Genomic DNA, 14,654 nt, shown 5'->3' on the forward strand with positions numbered 1-14,654 from the left:
TTGAGTTACAATGTTGTGTTAGTTTCAGGTGTACAGCAAAGTGATTCATTTATACACATATTCATTCTTATTCAGATTTCAATATTCTTTCATATAGGTTACTACAGAATATTAAGTATAGTTCTGTGTTCTAGACAGCAGGTCCCTGTTGATTATCTATTTTACATAGCAGCAGTATGTTAATGCCAAATTCCTAATTTATTCCTCCCCTGCCCATCTTGCCCCTTTGGTAACCATAAGTTTGTTTTCCAAGTCTGTGAGGCTGTTCCTGTTCTGTAAATAAGTTCATTTGTATCATTTCTGTAGTTTCCACATATAAATGGTATCATATGATATTTGTCGTTCTCTGTCTAGCTTACTTCACTTCCTATGATAATCTCTAGGTCCATCCACGTTGCTGCAGAGAGCGTTACTTCATTTTATTTAAAAAATAATTCTATTTATTCACTTCTGGCTGTGCCGGGTCTTCGCTGCTATGAGGGCTTTTCTGTAGTGGTGGTGTGCAGGCTTCTCATTGCAGTGGCTTCTCCTGTTGCTGAATGTGGGCTCTGGGGTGCATGGGCTTTAGTAGTTGAGGCACACAGGTTCAGTAGTTGTGGCTCTGGGTTCAGTACTTGTGGCTCCCAGGCTCTAGAGCATAGATTCAATAGCTATGGCTCATGCGGCTTGGTTGCTTCTTGGCATGTGGGATCTTCCCAGATTAGGGATCAAACCCATGTCTCCTGCATTGGCAGATTCTTTACCACTGAGCCACCAGGGAAACCCTATTTCATTCTCTTTTTCTGGCTGAGTACTATTCCAGTGTGTGTGTATATATATATATATATATATATATATATACACACACACACTACTTGACTTAAGTTGCATCTCCCTTCAGGTTTGGCAGGACTGAGCATTCTTTTTAAAAATCAATTTCCGAGCCACTTTCCATGCCTCTTTGGTGAACCTATTCATATTCATATACCTATTCATACCTACTCATATTCTTTGCCCATTTGAGCAGCTTGTCTTTTCGGCTTATCACTTGCTTTCCTGATTGAGCACACAGCAGGTGCTTGGGACACAGGGAATTTCAAGTTACTTATCCACTGTCTACAGGGACACAGCAGCTTTGGGCCAACCTGTAGGGCTTTGATGTATTCCTTTAAAGGGGATCAAATAGCACCTCCTCTGGGAAGCTTTCACAGTATTCTCATGGCACTGGGGGGCCACTGGTCCTAAATCTGGTAGGGACGTGCGCTGGCACTGACCAGAAGCCACTTCACCACACTACACCTTGGGCCCCACAGCCAGCTGGGGTTTCCATGTGGAGCTCAGCAGCCTCTAATGGGCTAGGCCTGGGCCTCCCTCAGCCCAAAGCCTGGGGCTCCATGGGCCCCACCTGCAGAAGCCTTCACTAGCTGAGGGCCTACTGTGTGCAGGCCATATGCAAGGTGGCCCACGACTGCCACTTTGTTTCATCCCACTACGTTGACGGATGCCAACTCCAACTTCTGCAATTTTCTCCAAAGCTCCCAGTGTGGCCCTGGGAAGACTGGGATTTGAACTTGGATCAGCATCCCTGCTTTGCTGATAGCCCCACTGTGCTCCTGGGCTGGCTGCTCCTGGAAGCTGAAGAGTACAGGTCAGTGTAATCAGGGCCCAGTCACAGCATCCCACAGCCCTCCCAACACCTTTGCCCACTTGGTCCATCTCCAGAGCCCTGGTGGCAGAGCACTGGGGAGCCTGAATTCTCAGTGAGGGGAACACCCGCCTCCCCTTCCCCAAGGCCTCACATGAGAGGATGCTGAATAACAGGGACACAAGGGGACAGTCATCCTTGAACTGAGAAAACCTCAGGTGGAGGATCAGAGTCAGCCAGAGGACCACCCACCCCAAGTGCCCCAGCTCCACGAGCCAAAGGAAGAGAGAAAGAAAATGGGTCAGGGGACTTCCTAGATGGTCCAGTGGTTAAGAATATGCCGGCCAATGCTGAGGACACAGGTTTGATCCCTGATCTGGAACTAAGGTCCCACATACTGTGGGGCAACGAATCCAGTGCACCACAACTTCTGAAGCCCTCGAGCCTAGAGTCCATGCTCCACCACAGGAGCAGCCCCCGCAATGAGGAGCCCGTGCACTGCAATGAAGAAGAGCAACTCCCACTCACCGCAACTAGAGAAAGCCCACACACAGCAACAAAGACCCAGAATGGCCCAAAGTAAATTATAAATAAATAATAGAAAGAAAGAAAATGGGCGAGGGGTTCTCAAAGGTAAACAGACAAAATTTTGGTCAAATTCCAATACATCTTCCTCTTAACATTTAATACTAAAAAATCATAATGGTGACCTGATTGCCTCTTGTGAATTCCAGTGCTCTCAGAGAGCCTATCTCTTGAGGTGACAAGCCGGGGGTACCTGAATTCATTACTGCCTGATTAATTATGCTGCCTTTGTAGGAGGGAAATGGGGACTTCAATCAGACATAGCCACCACCCCCGGCCACCACCTCGTCAGGCCAGACGCTGCCTGCAAGCCTGGCCCGACTCCCAGTGTGGGGGTGACTAGGAAGCTGGGAGTGGTGGCTGGTTAGATGTGGCTGCCAGCGGTCAGAGGGCTTGGGATGTGGGGCCCTCTCTGCAGAAAAGAGCTTTGGGGCAGTCGAGGGAGGGAGGGGCGAGTTGGGTCCAGTGGCAGCTGAGTGGAGATTTCTACTCTATCCCAGTAAGGGCCTGGCCACGAGGCCCTCCTCTGGATTCTCTGAAACTGGGTATCATTCCTTCAGGAGGGAGCAGGATCTCAGAAGGTGCTATTTAGCATAAATGTATCCCTTGGGACACACGGTCACTTGGGTGAAGGCAAAGGTTTACCCAGAGCTGTGCGTGGGCACAGCCCTGACAAGCATCAAGGCAGAGTCTTGCCCTCTGGAGTGGAGCTCGGGGCAGCTCCAGGCACGGGGCAGGGTGAGAACAGTACCTCCCAACTGGTTTATTAGCTGCCAAGGCACCCACCGCTGCGGCCCTTTATCCTGCACGCTCTGCATTTATCCAGGTCTGTCTAGCAAGTAGTGAAGCACAGTCATATTTGAAGACTTGCATAGTGGCGTACTTTTTCAAAGAAGAAAAGACTAAGTATCTTTGGAAATATCAGTTGCCCACCCCTATCCTGAGGCTGCTCTGTGTGTGGAGCAACAGAAGGTGCTCATTCCAGCCTCGCGCCTTGTGAGCCTGGGCCTCGGTGGGTATGGTTTAAAATCATACCCTGTCATAGATGTGCTGTGTGACCGTGGCCAAGGTACCTAACTTCTCTGAGTCTTATGTTTTCAGAGAAACCACCTCCCCCAGGGGTAGTTGTGAGAGCTAAATAAGAGAGCTCACGTGAAGTCCTTGTTCTTGCCCTGAGTACCTCCTGACACGGGCCAGCTTGATCCATACATCCCCCAGGGGTAGATGTGAGAGCTAAATAAGAGAGCACACGTGAAGGCCTTGTTCTTGCCCCGAGTGCCTCCCGACACGGGCCAGCTTGATCCAGTTGTATTGCTGCCACGTTGTCAACCCTGAGCAGTCAAAATGGGAAGTGCTGCTTTTTGTTACTAAACTGTGCATGAATCCATCCTCCCGCTGCCAAACTTCCAGGGGTGTGGAGAGCACGTAGTACAGGGCAATTCTGTAAAGCCCTGTTTCTAGGTCACAGCAGAGCAATCCAGACCCACCAGCTTTGCTGAAGTCCCCTGCCCCCTGCCCCTAGACTGCCCTCCCTGGAGGTGTCACCAGCCTCCTGACAAGCCACTTGGCAGGTATGGTCAGGGGCACCCTCAAAGGGCGAGGAGGGAGGGAACAGGCCCCAGGAAGACCCAGGACAGTTGCTCACGTGCTAGGGACAGGGGTGTGTGTGCAGAAGGGTCACCAGGGAAGCCATGAAAGGTCAGCAGTGGTTTTCAAGGGCACCGGGAAACTGGGAGAGGGTGTCGCCGATCAGAAGCAGAGACCAGAGTCCAGTCCAGGGAAAAGCTTAGGTCCAGGCTGGCCAGAAGTGGCCACAGGCCAAGCAGCAGGAGTCCTCAGCCTGGTAGGAGCACTGAGGCTTGGACACCCCACTCAGACTTCTGGTGCAGGCCCAGAACCTGAAAGAGGGCTGGGCTGGGCGTCAAAACCTTCGCTCGGAACCCTAGAGCACACAGCATGAGGTCCTACCAGAAACAAGGGGACCAGGTCCCCAAAAGGAAGATCTAGTAAATAGATTCTTCTGAGGATCAGTGGGAGTGAGTTTGGGGCACAGAGACAGACCATCCAAAGAAAAATAGGGCAACAGCCTCTACAGCATCTTTGTTTTCAGCAGCTGAACCTATAAGGTTCAAACTTCAGAGATTTAAAAACAATTAATTGGGAAAGCTATAAAATGTGTAAAGGCCACTTAATGACCTGACCTTCAGATGGGAGCAGCAGTCACCTCCCTTAGGTCTCCAGGTGTCTAGACACATGCTCAATACCACCTGGGACATCTGGTTCCCACCCACCCCCCACCAAAACTCACTCAGAGAACTTGCATATAGCCTCCTTGGGGTCTTTTTTCTCAGTATGGGAAACTGGTCTCTCCTGAAACCTGACTATGAAACTGCCAAAGGGACCCCTGAAAAGACAAATGTTAAAGAACAAACATCAGGGCAGTGGCTCTTACTTGCTACCCTTTTGGAATCATAATATGCCCATTACCCTGGTAAGAGATGACGAGATTTGCTTGAAGGAAAAACCAATGTCTATGGGCTGAATTGTGTCCCCTCCAAATTTACACATGGCAACCCACTCCAGTATTCTTGCCTGGAGAATCCCATGGGTGGAGGAGCCTGGTGGGCTACAGCCCATGGGGTCATACAGAGTCAGGCACAACTGAAGCGACTTAGGATGTACACAGAAATTTATATGTTGAAGCTCTAACCTCTCATGAGATAGTACTCAGAGACGGAGGCTTTGAGAGGTAATTAGGTTAGATGACATCATGAGGGTGGGGCTCCCATGATGGGATTAGTGGCTTATTACAATTCCAGTGAGCTCACTCTTTATGCCATATGAGGACACAGTTAGAAGGCAGTCCTCTGCAAGCCAGAAAGAGAGCTCAGAGCCTGTCCATACAGGTATCTTGATCTCAGACTTCTACCCTCCAAAATTTTGAGAAAATCAGTTTCTATTGTTTAAGCCATCCAATCTATGGTATTTTATTAAGGCAGCCCGAGAAGACTACGACACCTATGAATGGTCTTTTCTTCATTTTTCTCTGGTCTGGTTTTGAAGCTACACTGTTGGCCAAAAGGACTAGGTGAACATCTTGCACAAGAGCCAGATGCAGATGCCAGTTCTAAATAAGTAAAGGACCCTCTAGAAACTGTCAAGAAAATGCTAGGACCCCCCTGATGATGAGAGGATCATCCACAAAGACAAAAGCCTTTATTCACCTTCAGTTGCTCTATCTCTCTACCTGTCAGAAGATGACATGCTGATGCTAAGTCCCAAAGACAGGAAGGCCAATGGGGTGAGCGGTGGGTGGAGGAGGCACCAGACTCCAACCCCATCTGGGACTTCTAGGCATTTCAACCCATCAGCAGAGCAGACAAGGAGGATGAAATGTGTTCCCTCAGACTCCTCACATTGCCTCACAAATACCAGCCCCAAGCCCAGGGGATCCATGAGTGAAAAAGAAGGTCTCCAGGACACCTACTACTCAGTTGCCTTGTGTAGGAAGAACACTGGACCCAGAGTCAAAAGGCTTGGCGTCTATAGACCAGCTACTCAATTTGTAAGCTGGGGCCTTGGGACAAGTTACTCAACCTCTCTGTGCCTGAATTTCCAACCTATAAAGTGTACCCACACTTCCCACATTTGGTTATCATGGGGATCAATGAGAGAATAAACAGTGGAGGTTCTGTAAGGGTTATTTGCCTTCCTCTTCCCCTTTTCCCTACCTTGGCCTCTTGTGTTTACCTGTTTGCTGTTAATTTTATAGGTATTTCACAAAACTCACTGACTGGGGAGAAAAATCTTCCCCTTTAAAAAAAATGATGTCCATCCAGGGGCTAGGGCTTTGTGCTTTCAAAGCAGGGGGCACAGGTTCAACCCCAGCATAGTTTCGATCCTGCATGCCACATGGCACAGCCAAAAAAAAAAAAAAGTCATAGTTTTTTTTGGAAAGACTATGGGTCTTAGTTCAGAAAAAAATAAGACAAGGGGGAAAAAAAAACATGTTAATGAGTCTGGCACATAATAGGTGCTCAATGAATATTTGAGAAAGGAACTCTGCAGAAAGAATGAGTCCCTCTCTCACTGGGCTCCTGTGTCTTAAGTACAGCGCACACTCAGAGATGTGGGGTCCCATCCATGCCTGCCTCTCTCTCTCTCTCAAGTTTTGAGCTCCACTAGGCAGGATTGCAGCCATGAAGTTAAAAGATGCTTACTCCTTGAAAGGAAAGTTATGACCAACCTAGATAGCATATCAAAAAGCAGAGACACTACTTGGCCAACAAAGGTCTGTCTAGTCAAGGCTATGGTTTTTCCAGTGATCATGTATGGATGTGAGAGTTGGACTGTGAAGAAAGTGGAACACTGAAGAATTGATGCTTTTGAACTGTGGTGTTAGAGAAGACCCTTGAGAGTCCCTTGGACTGCAAGCAGATCCAAGCAGTCCATTCTAAAGGAGATTAGTCCTGGGTGTTGATTAGAAGGACTGATGCTAAAGCTGAAACTCCAATACTTTGGCCACCTCATGCGAAGAGCTGACTCATTGGAAAAGACTCTGATGCTGGGAGGGATTGGGGGCAGGAGGAGAAGGGGACGACAGAGGATGAGATGGCTGGATGGCATCACCGACTCGATGGACATGAGTTTGAGTGAACTCTGGGAGTTGGTGATGGACAGGGAGGCCTGGCATACTGCGATTCATGGGGTTGCAGAGTTGGACACAACTGAGTGACTGAACTAAACTGAACTGAGGACAGGCACTGCCCAACACTGAACCTGACCTTTGGCAAAGCTCAGCAAACTTGGGGTGAACAGAAAGAGAGCTATGAGTATTTATACACTATACACATGCCGACTGCCAGACTCAATGGCATGGTTTTCAGGCTAGCAGGAAGCTCTTGGCACCTGACTCTTGGAGTATGGGTGGCATGTGGGTAAAACAGAGTGTGATCCTTCTTTAAGAAAATGCTAGCTTCAAAGACATGAAAACAATCAATAAGATAGTTTGATCCAATTGTTTGATCCAATAAGAATCAGAAAAATACATTTTCCATGAATTATTACTGACAGTGCCAAATTTGTGTGGTCACAGAAATATTTATCTTTCTGCCTCTCAACAATCTCTTTAGTCCTTGTTTGCATAGTGTGTTGTTCTTTGATTTTTGGTAGTTTGACTCGGATGTGTCTAGATGTGATTTTTTTTTTTTTGAATTTACACTGCTTAGGGCTCTAAAGGCTTCCCTGGTAGCTCAGCTGATGAAGAATCCACCTGCAATGCAGGAGACTCCGGTTTGATTCCTGGGGCGGGAAGATCTGCTGGAGAAGTTAGGGTACCCACTCCAGTATTCCTGGGCTTCTCTTGTGGCTCAGCTGGTAAAGAATATGCCTGCAATGTGGGAGACCTAGGTTTGATCCCTGGGTTGGGAAGATCCCCTGCAGAAGGGAACAGCTACCCCCTCCAGTATTCTGGTCTGGAGAATTCCATGGACAACAGTCCATGGGGTCGCAAAGAGCTGGATGTGACTAAGTGACTTTCACTCACTCACAGGGCTCTAAAGGGATTCTTGAATCTGTGGATTTATGTATTTTATCAATTTTGGAAAATTTCTGGCCATTATCTATTCAAAAATTGCTCTGTTCAATTCTCTCTCTCCCTGTCATTTTCTGGGACTTCAGTTACAATTTTGCTAAAACCTTTTACTATGTCCAAAATATGATACACTCTTTCTGTATTTTCCACTCTTTTATCTCTTGGTGATTCATTTAAGATCATTTTCTTTCTTCCAGTTCACCTCTCTTCATCTGTCTAATCTACTTTGAACTCATCTAATATGTTCTTATTTTTAATTACATTCTCTCTCTTGTAAAATTTCCATCTATTCTTTATATATATATATACACACATTTCCTGTTGGAATTTTCCATTTTGTCTTTATCTCCTGAAATGTATTGATCAGAGGTTATTCTATCAATACATGTCTATATCTGATAACTCCAATAACTGGATTTCTGTGAATCAGTTTATATTATCTATTTCTTCTCTTGGTTAAAGGTGACTTGGTCTTATCTCCTAGTATGCCTAATACATTTTGATCAACTGCAACATGTTGTATATGAAAAGTTGTAGAACAAATGTAGTTTTGTAGGTAATGCTATCTTTCTCCAGAGATTTTCTTTTGCTTTTGTAATGCAGTTAGTATAGAGGCAGACCATCTTAACCTAGTTTGAGTCAAAGCTGAACCTTTGTGAGAGTTGAGTTGGTCCTTTTGTGATTTGCCCTTCCTACTGGTGTAACCTTTCAGAGTGAAGTGAAGTCACTCAGTTGTGTCCGACTCTTTGCAACCCATGGACTGTAGCCTACCAGGTTCCACCATCCATGGGATTTTCCAGGCAAGAATACTGGAGTGGGTTGCCATTTCCTTCTCCAGGAGATCTTCCTGACCCAGGGATTGAACCTGGGTCTCCCGCATTGTAGGTAGACGCTTTACTGTCTGAGCCACCAGGGAAGAGACCTTTCAGAAGTCCTAACCAAAAGCCCAGGATATTAGCAGGGTCTCTATGAGATTGCCAAAGCTTTTCTCAACTTCTTAGCATTGAAATCACTGTTCTTAGAGATGTCTTAAGGGGAATAACAGTGCTGTTATATACTGAATATTTGTGCCTCCCCCATTCATATACTGAAGCCCTGGCCCTCAAAGTGCTCATATAAGGAAGTGAAGCCTTGGGAAGGTAATCAGGTTTAGGTTGGGTCAGGTGTAGGGTGTAGCCTCTATGATGGGATTAGTGCTCTTGTAGGATGAAGAAGAGACACCAGAGCTCTCTCTCTGCCATGTGAAGACAGACACAGAGAGAAGGTGGCAATCTGCCAGGCAGCCATCACCAAGAACCAAATCTGCTGACACCTTGATCTTAGACTTTCAGCCTCTATAACTGTGAGAAAGAAATGTCTACTGTTTAAACCACCCAGACTCTGGCATATTTTAGACATATTTTAGACATAGCTTAGACAAATGTCAAATGTCAGGCTCACCTTCCTATGTTTCCATTCTCTCTAGGATCTTGCCCTCTCAGGTTCTCACTGTCAGATATATTCACTAAATTATCCAGCTGTTTTACTTGTTTGAGGTAGGAAGTTTAGTTTGATCTAGCCTGGTGTTCCAGAGCCAGAAGCAGAGGTCTCAACTATTCTTATAGCATAATTCCTCAGTTATAATGATGGCTAGCACAAAAATTAAGGTTTAGGTTATTAGCTTTGGTGTAATAAATTCCATCTGGGTGGGTAAAAAAAATACAAATTGGTTCAACCGATTGGAAAAAGTAGAAAATTATAGTTTCCTATTAAGGTAAATTATTCTAATTAAATTAGTATAAGAAGCTTTTGAGCAGTCACTGGAAACATACAATATATCATAGCTAATTTCCCAATATTTTCCCACAGTGAAGTGTACCTTTGGTTTACAGCAGTAAAAATTAGAGGAGCTGCTAGCATTCCCAGCCCTCCACCAGGCTCTGGATCACACTGCTAGATGCTGCCAGGTCCCTAAAAAAACAGCATATTTGATTCAGCATCATAGCCCAGGCAAACTCATTCAACAAACACGGAGCAACCAAATTTAAATAGTCATATCTTACTTCTCCAAGAGTTTCAGAAATTGTCCTTTTAAAGTACAAACATCCACAAAACCAAGAAGATGAAAAGAGAATAATTCTCCATAATGGAGTAAAGACGTGATACTTCCAACTACTTGCTAAATGGCAACTAGTGTTTTAAGCTTTGCCCCAACAGATGGTTCATGTCACATGGGTGAAAAGGCCATCAAAGCACAAAGTGTGACCTGTTTTGGCAGAGTATCAGCATGAACAATTAACCTGAAGGCCAGGCTGCATGCTGTATATTAAACTGCATGTCCTACAGGAAGAGAGGGAGGTTAAGAACAGTTGGGAAGGCAGAGAGTATTCACTATAGGCACCCATGTTTTGAGGAGCAAATGGGCTTTACCACCAAGGCTGAGCCTTGGTATAGCTAAAGTTACTAAGTGAAATGCCTTGGGAACCAGATAGACAGAAATAAATCTAGGAGTCCAAGAGACCATTCCCAAAGAAGGTTATAGACTGGTTAATATGATGATGCTTTGGCCTTCAAACACAACTAGGGGACTCACGTTTGGATTGTCTCAGCTAACAACATAAAGGATGATGACAAGAAGTACACAGTGTGGAGCGGGTGGGAGGTGGGGGGGGGTGTCGCTCAACTCCCTGGAGGGACACCCAGAGAAGAAAAAAATTGGTTACCGGCACATTAAAACCCCAGAATCTATTAGGATTAAATGGATGTAGACCTAGTCTAACCACCTTACCTTATAGAAGATGAACTGATGCCACCCAGGGAACTCCTTTTCTTCTGTCAGAATCCATATCAAATGTCAATTCTTTTGCAAAGCCTTCCATGCTTCTATTTGGCAGATGCCATGATTTAGAAGCCCAAGCAGACAGGAGGTTCTCCAGAGTTTTTTTTGAATGGACAAGTGAGAAGTGACATGTACAGTCACAGAGCAAGACAAGGGCCAGTCGTCCTGAGCTCCATCCCAGGTAATTTTGTCAGGCTACAAGGCTGGTTCCCAAGTTTGAGAATACCTTGCAAAAAGTAAAACATAAAAAAAAGAATAATAAAATGAACCACCATATACTCATTACTAATGTTCAACCCTGTTTCCAACACTTACTTTTTCTTATTTCTACATAAGATTATTTAGAAATAAATTCCAGATTTCATATCATTTCATCTGTATTTTAGTACTGCATTTCCAAATTTCAACATACATTGAAAATGTTTAAATGTTTGTAAATACTTAAAAATATAACCATGATATTATCCATCTGATATAATGTAATAATACTTTTTAAATATCCAATACCCAGTAGTGTTCAAATTTACAAGTGTCCTATGAATGTCAATTTTTCCTTTCATTTATCCAATTTAGAATCTAAATGCAATATTTTCTACACAATTATTATTAAAGAACTGGGCCATTTATAGTTTCACAAGATGTAGATCATTTTGATTATGTTCCACAGTGTTGTTGATCTAGATGACTCTTGATCAGATGCTGCTTTGATTTGTGTGAGGGCAGGGTTGTAAGGAGTATCAAGATGATTTCATAGCTGGTGATGAGTTTTTTCATTAGCACATCATGTGCTCTTTTCAAGACTTAGTAGTCATAGCTGATCATGCCTAGATCTAACCATTCATTAAGAATACAAAATGGTGATGTTCTGTCTATAATTCTTTCTTCATTTATTAGCTGGAAATACTTTCACAAAGCGAAATTTCCCCCCATCTACCATCTGGCCACCCAAGCCCAGTTTTAAAAGAATTTGAACCAACACCATGCTTTCTCTCAAAGTAGAATCCTCTGCAGGAGAATGAACAGCTTCAAGGAAACCTTCATTTATTCTTTATTTTTTAGTCAAGAACTAACTGAAAGACGGTGGGCCTGACAGCTGCAGAAAGACCATCTCACTTGGTTCTGAGGACCTGCCTGCCCTGAGATTTTCTTTAGAAGCATTGCTCCTGGGCTTGCTCTAAAAGTCTACCTTTTCTCTTTGAAAATGTTTTCTCCTGTAATTAAGGGAGTTTCTAATTTGGGGAATGGATAAAAATTCATCAAATTTATATTTTAAAAAAGTCATAATCCTGAAGCTGCAAATATCTGGCTCCAGGGAAATCCTGGATGGAGGAAAGATGCTAATCAGGGTAGAATTTAAGACAATAGTTTATAATCTTTCATCCTCAGAACCGAGACTAACCCAAGGAAATGCCAAGCAAAAAAGTAAAACCGGCGATTGATTCTGCATTTTGAGAAACTGACCAAGTTTCTTGATCAAATGCTGATTGCAAGTCTGACTCAAGGTTGAGCATATAAAAGAATCCTCCAGGGTACCCCGCTTTCGGTCTCAGCATGCTGCAATTTTGAAAAAAACAAGACTCTGGCAATCAGAGACCTCACTCGTTCCACTGCCGCAGAGGAAATGAAGGATGCTTCGCCTCCAGTTCCTGGCTCCTGCTGACATGCCCTCGGGTTCATGCTGGCGCCAGGCTGGGAGGAGAGTGGTCGCTGTCTTACTGTCTGCAGAGGTTAAGCGGAACCTCTACTCCTCGACTGAGGAAAGAAAGGCCTCTTCCTCATTAATTTCGTGAGGCTGGGGACCGCCGCGGTGATCCTGCGAACCTGTCAGGGCAGCGTGCCCAGACCTTCCTGCGTCCCTGCCTGCCTCTTCTACTCCAATCCCTCAGGACTCAGGCCCTGGGAAAAATCCTGGCCTTCGTGGGGTCTCTCCTTGTAGGCTTTCCCTTGGCTTCCTTGTGGTTGGCTAACTTACGGTAAGACCTTGGCACAGTGTGTGCCTCAGTTTCCCCAGTTGTAAAGTAATAAGGTTACTTTATTCGCAGCCTTGATTCGCAGAATCACCCAGGAAGCTTCAACATAAACCTTCGGTCAGGGTGCCCTTGGGGAGCCACCGGATCAGAAAGAGGGGCTCCAGAGCTCGCTAGAACCCAGGACCCGGGCTCTTGCCTCTCCAGCCGCTCCACCCACCCTCCTCCTCGCGCCCTCGGCCCGGGCGGGGTCGTTCACGTCTCCGAGCGGGTTCCGGGAGGCCGGGCGGGGCGGACCCGGCTGGGCAGCCCCACCGGAAAGACTCGTTTCAGCCGGCGCAGGCGGAGACCGGGAGGAAACAGACTTGTCGCCCCCGCCTCGGGCCGTCCGGGTCCCCAGCCCCCAGCGCAGCCCCACCGAAGTCGGAGAAACTCCGGCCGGCAGCTGGGCAGCCCTGGAGTCACCCACTCCCACGCCCGTCGGGCTCCACACCCCCAGGCCCCCAGGCCACACCTGGGCTCCGCCTTGGGTCCCGGGGCTCTGACTCTGCAGAGCTTCAATGGGGGAGGGGAGACCGACCCAGAAGAGGGAGGGCGCGACCCGTGCAAGGGCCTCGTTGCCTAGAAACCGACCCCGCCTTGGGCACAGGCCGCAAGCAGCCGTGGCGCAGCTGCTTCTTCCCCCTTCCCCCACGCCCTCCGGAGGAGCCCTGGTAGACGCAGTACTCAGGCGACCCCAGGCGGAGACCGGAACCTCGGACGGCTGCTTTGCGGGTGAAAGCCCGCGGGCACGCCAGCGGACGACCCCCGTCCCGCCCGCCCCGCGTGGGCCGCGGGCGCCGCGCCTCTGGGCTCCGGGTGGGGCTATCCGGCCGGCCCAGTCACGCCACCTCCGTGGGCCGCACCTCCTAATGGGGGCGCTCGGGCTGAGCTGAGCCTTGTGGCGGCGAGACCCAGGCCCGGGTCTGGGGGCTGCCAGAACCCGCCCGGGGTCTCTGGGGTTTGCAGCTCAGGCCATCTGGTCAGCTGGCGCGCCCAGGGCCTCCAGTTTCGCTCCAGGGGCGTCAGGGCACGAGCGAGGCCGGCGCCTGTTCAGGCTGCGGCCCTGCTGAGCCGGGACAAAGCACGGCCTCCTCTGGGGCCTCGTCTCTGCCTTTACTGTTGGGTAAGATCGCCCCCTTCCCCGCTACCCACACCAGCCCCACCCCCTCACTCCCCCCCCCCCCCCCCTTTCTGCTGCAGCTCCCCTAGGGACACAGTGACGCACGAGGTCGGGCATCCAGGCGTTTTACACGCCCTCTGTGAGAACGGAAAACTAGACAGAAAACAGCCCTTTCAGGGAAGACACGCAGGTGACCAAGAGCGCATGTCGAAGACCAAAAGCATGTCAGATCTCTGCTTACTCTCTGGGAATTTATGCCAGGCGAGGAGGGCAGATCGGCAAGTACGACTGTTTGGAAAATACCCACAGTAACCATTGGCCTTTGAGAACAAGTGCTGCTTAATTGTCAAGCTGGGTTTAGACGGAAACAAGTCTGGAGACCAGTTAAGAGAGAAGTGCCAAGACCAAAGCCCCCAAACTGGGCATCAGGAGACTTGAGCGTCAGAGCTGCCCAGTCCCATAATCCTGTGTGACTTGGTCAATGTATGTAAAGTCTCTGAGCCTCACAGTGTTCTCATGCATAAAAAGAGCCTGCCCTACTTCAGAGTACAACAGGACACGCAGACAGGACAACTGACTGCTACCAGTTTTCTTACCCCCTGGAAAAGAATGTACAACTGCCAAGACTTCTGGGAGGGAGATGATACCATCCCCGAAAGAAGAGAACTTAAATAAGAACTTTATTTTTCCTTCTGCAAAAGTATAATTCCATCCTGGAGAAATGTAAAAAATCAAGGAGTCATTAGAAGCCATTTATTGGGTTTTAACTTTTTTTTTTTAATCATAGAGATGGATGGAGGGTGGACAGGAATGCTGGTGTTCTAGATCTAAGAGAGTTAAGAGCATCAATTATGGAATCACACATTTCTGAATTAGAGTCCCACCTCTATTTACAAGCGTTATTA

At 47.2% G+C, this 14,654-nt stretch overlaps 1 long non-coding RNA gene across 2 annotated transcripts; it reads right to left on the minus strand.

Annotated features, from left to right (window-relative positions):
- LOC147353602 (uncharacterized) lies at positions 1-13,442 on the minus strand. Of its 2 annotated transcripts, none has more exons than XR_015145755.1 (5): positions 13,102-13,442; positions 10,570-10,846; positions 9,661-9,752; positions 4,518-4,613; positions 1-1,614 (listed from the first exon to the last, which is right to left on the minus strand). It is a non-coding gene; the product is annotated as an uncharacterized LOC147353602 (long non-coding RNA). The 2 variants fall into 2 exon arrangements; XR_015145754.1 differs by having other exon boundaries at positions 12,215-13,169.
- Between the last annotated feature and the right edge of the window lie 1,212 nt (positions 13,443-14,654).

This window comes from Bos grunniens, chromosome 18, assembly GCF_055505025.1.
Source record: "Bos grunniens cultivar Pamir isolate PY7600 chromosome 18, Bosgru_T2T1.0, whole genome shotgun sequence".
Taxonomy (NCBI): Eukaryota; Metazoa; Chordata; class Mammalia; order Artiodactyla; family Bovidae; genus Bos; species Bos grunniens.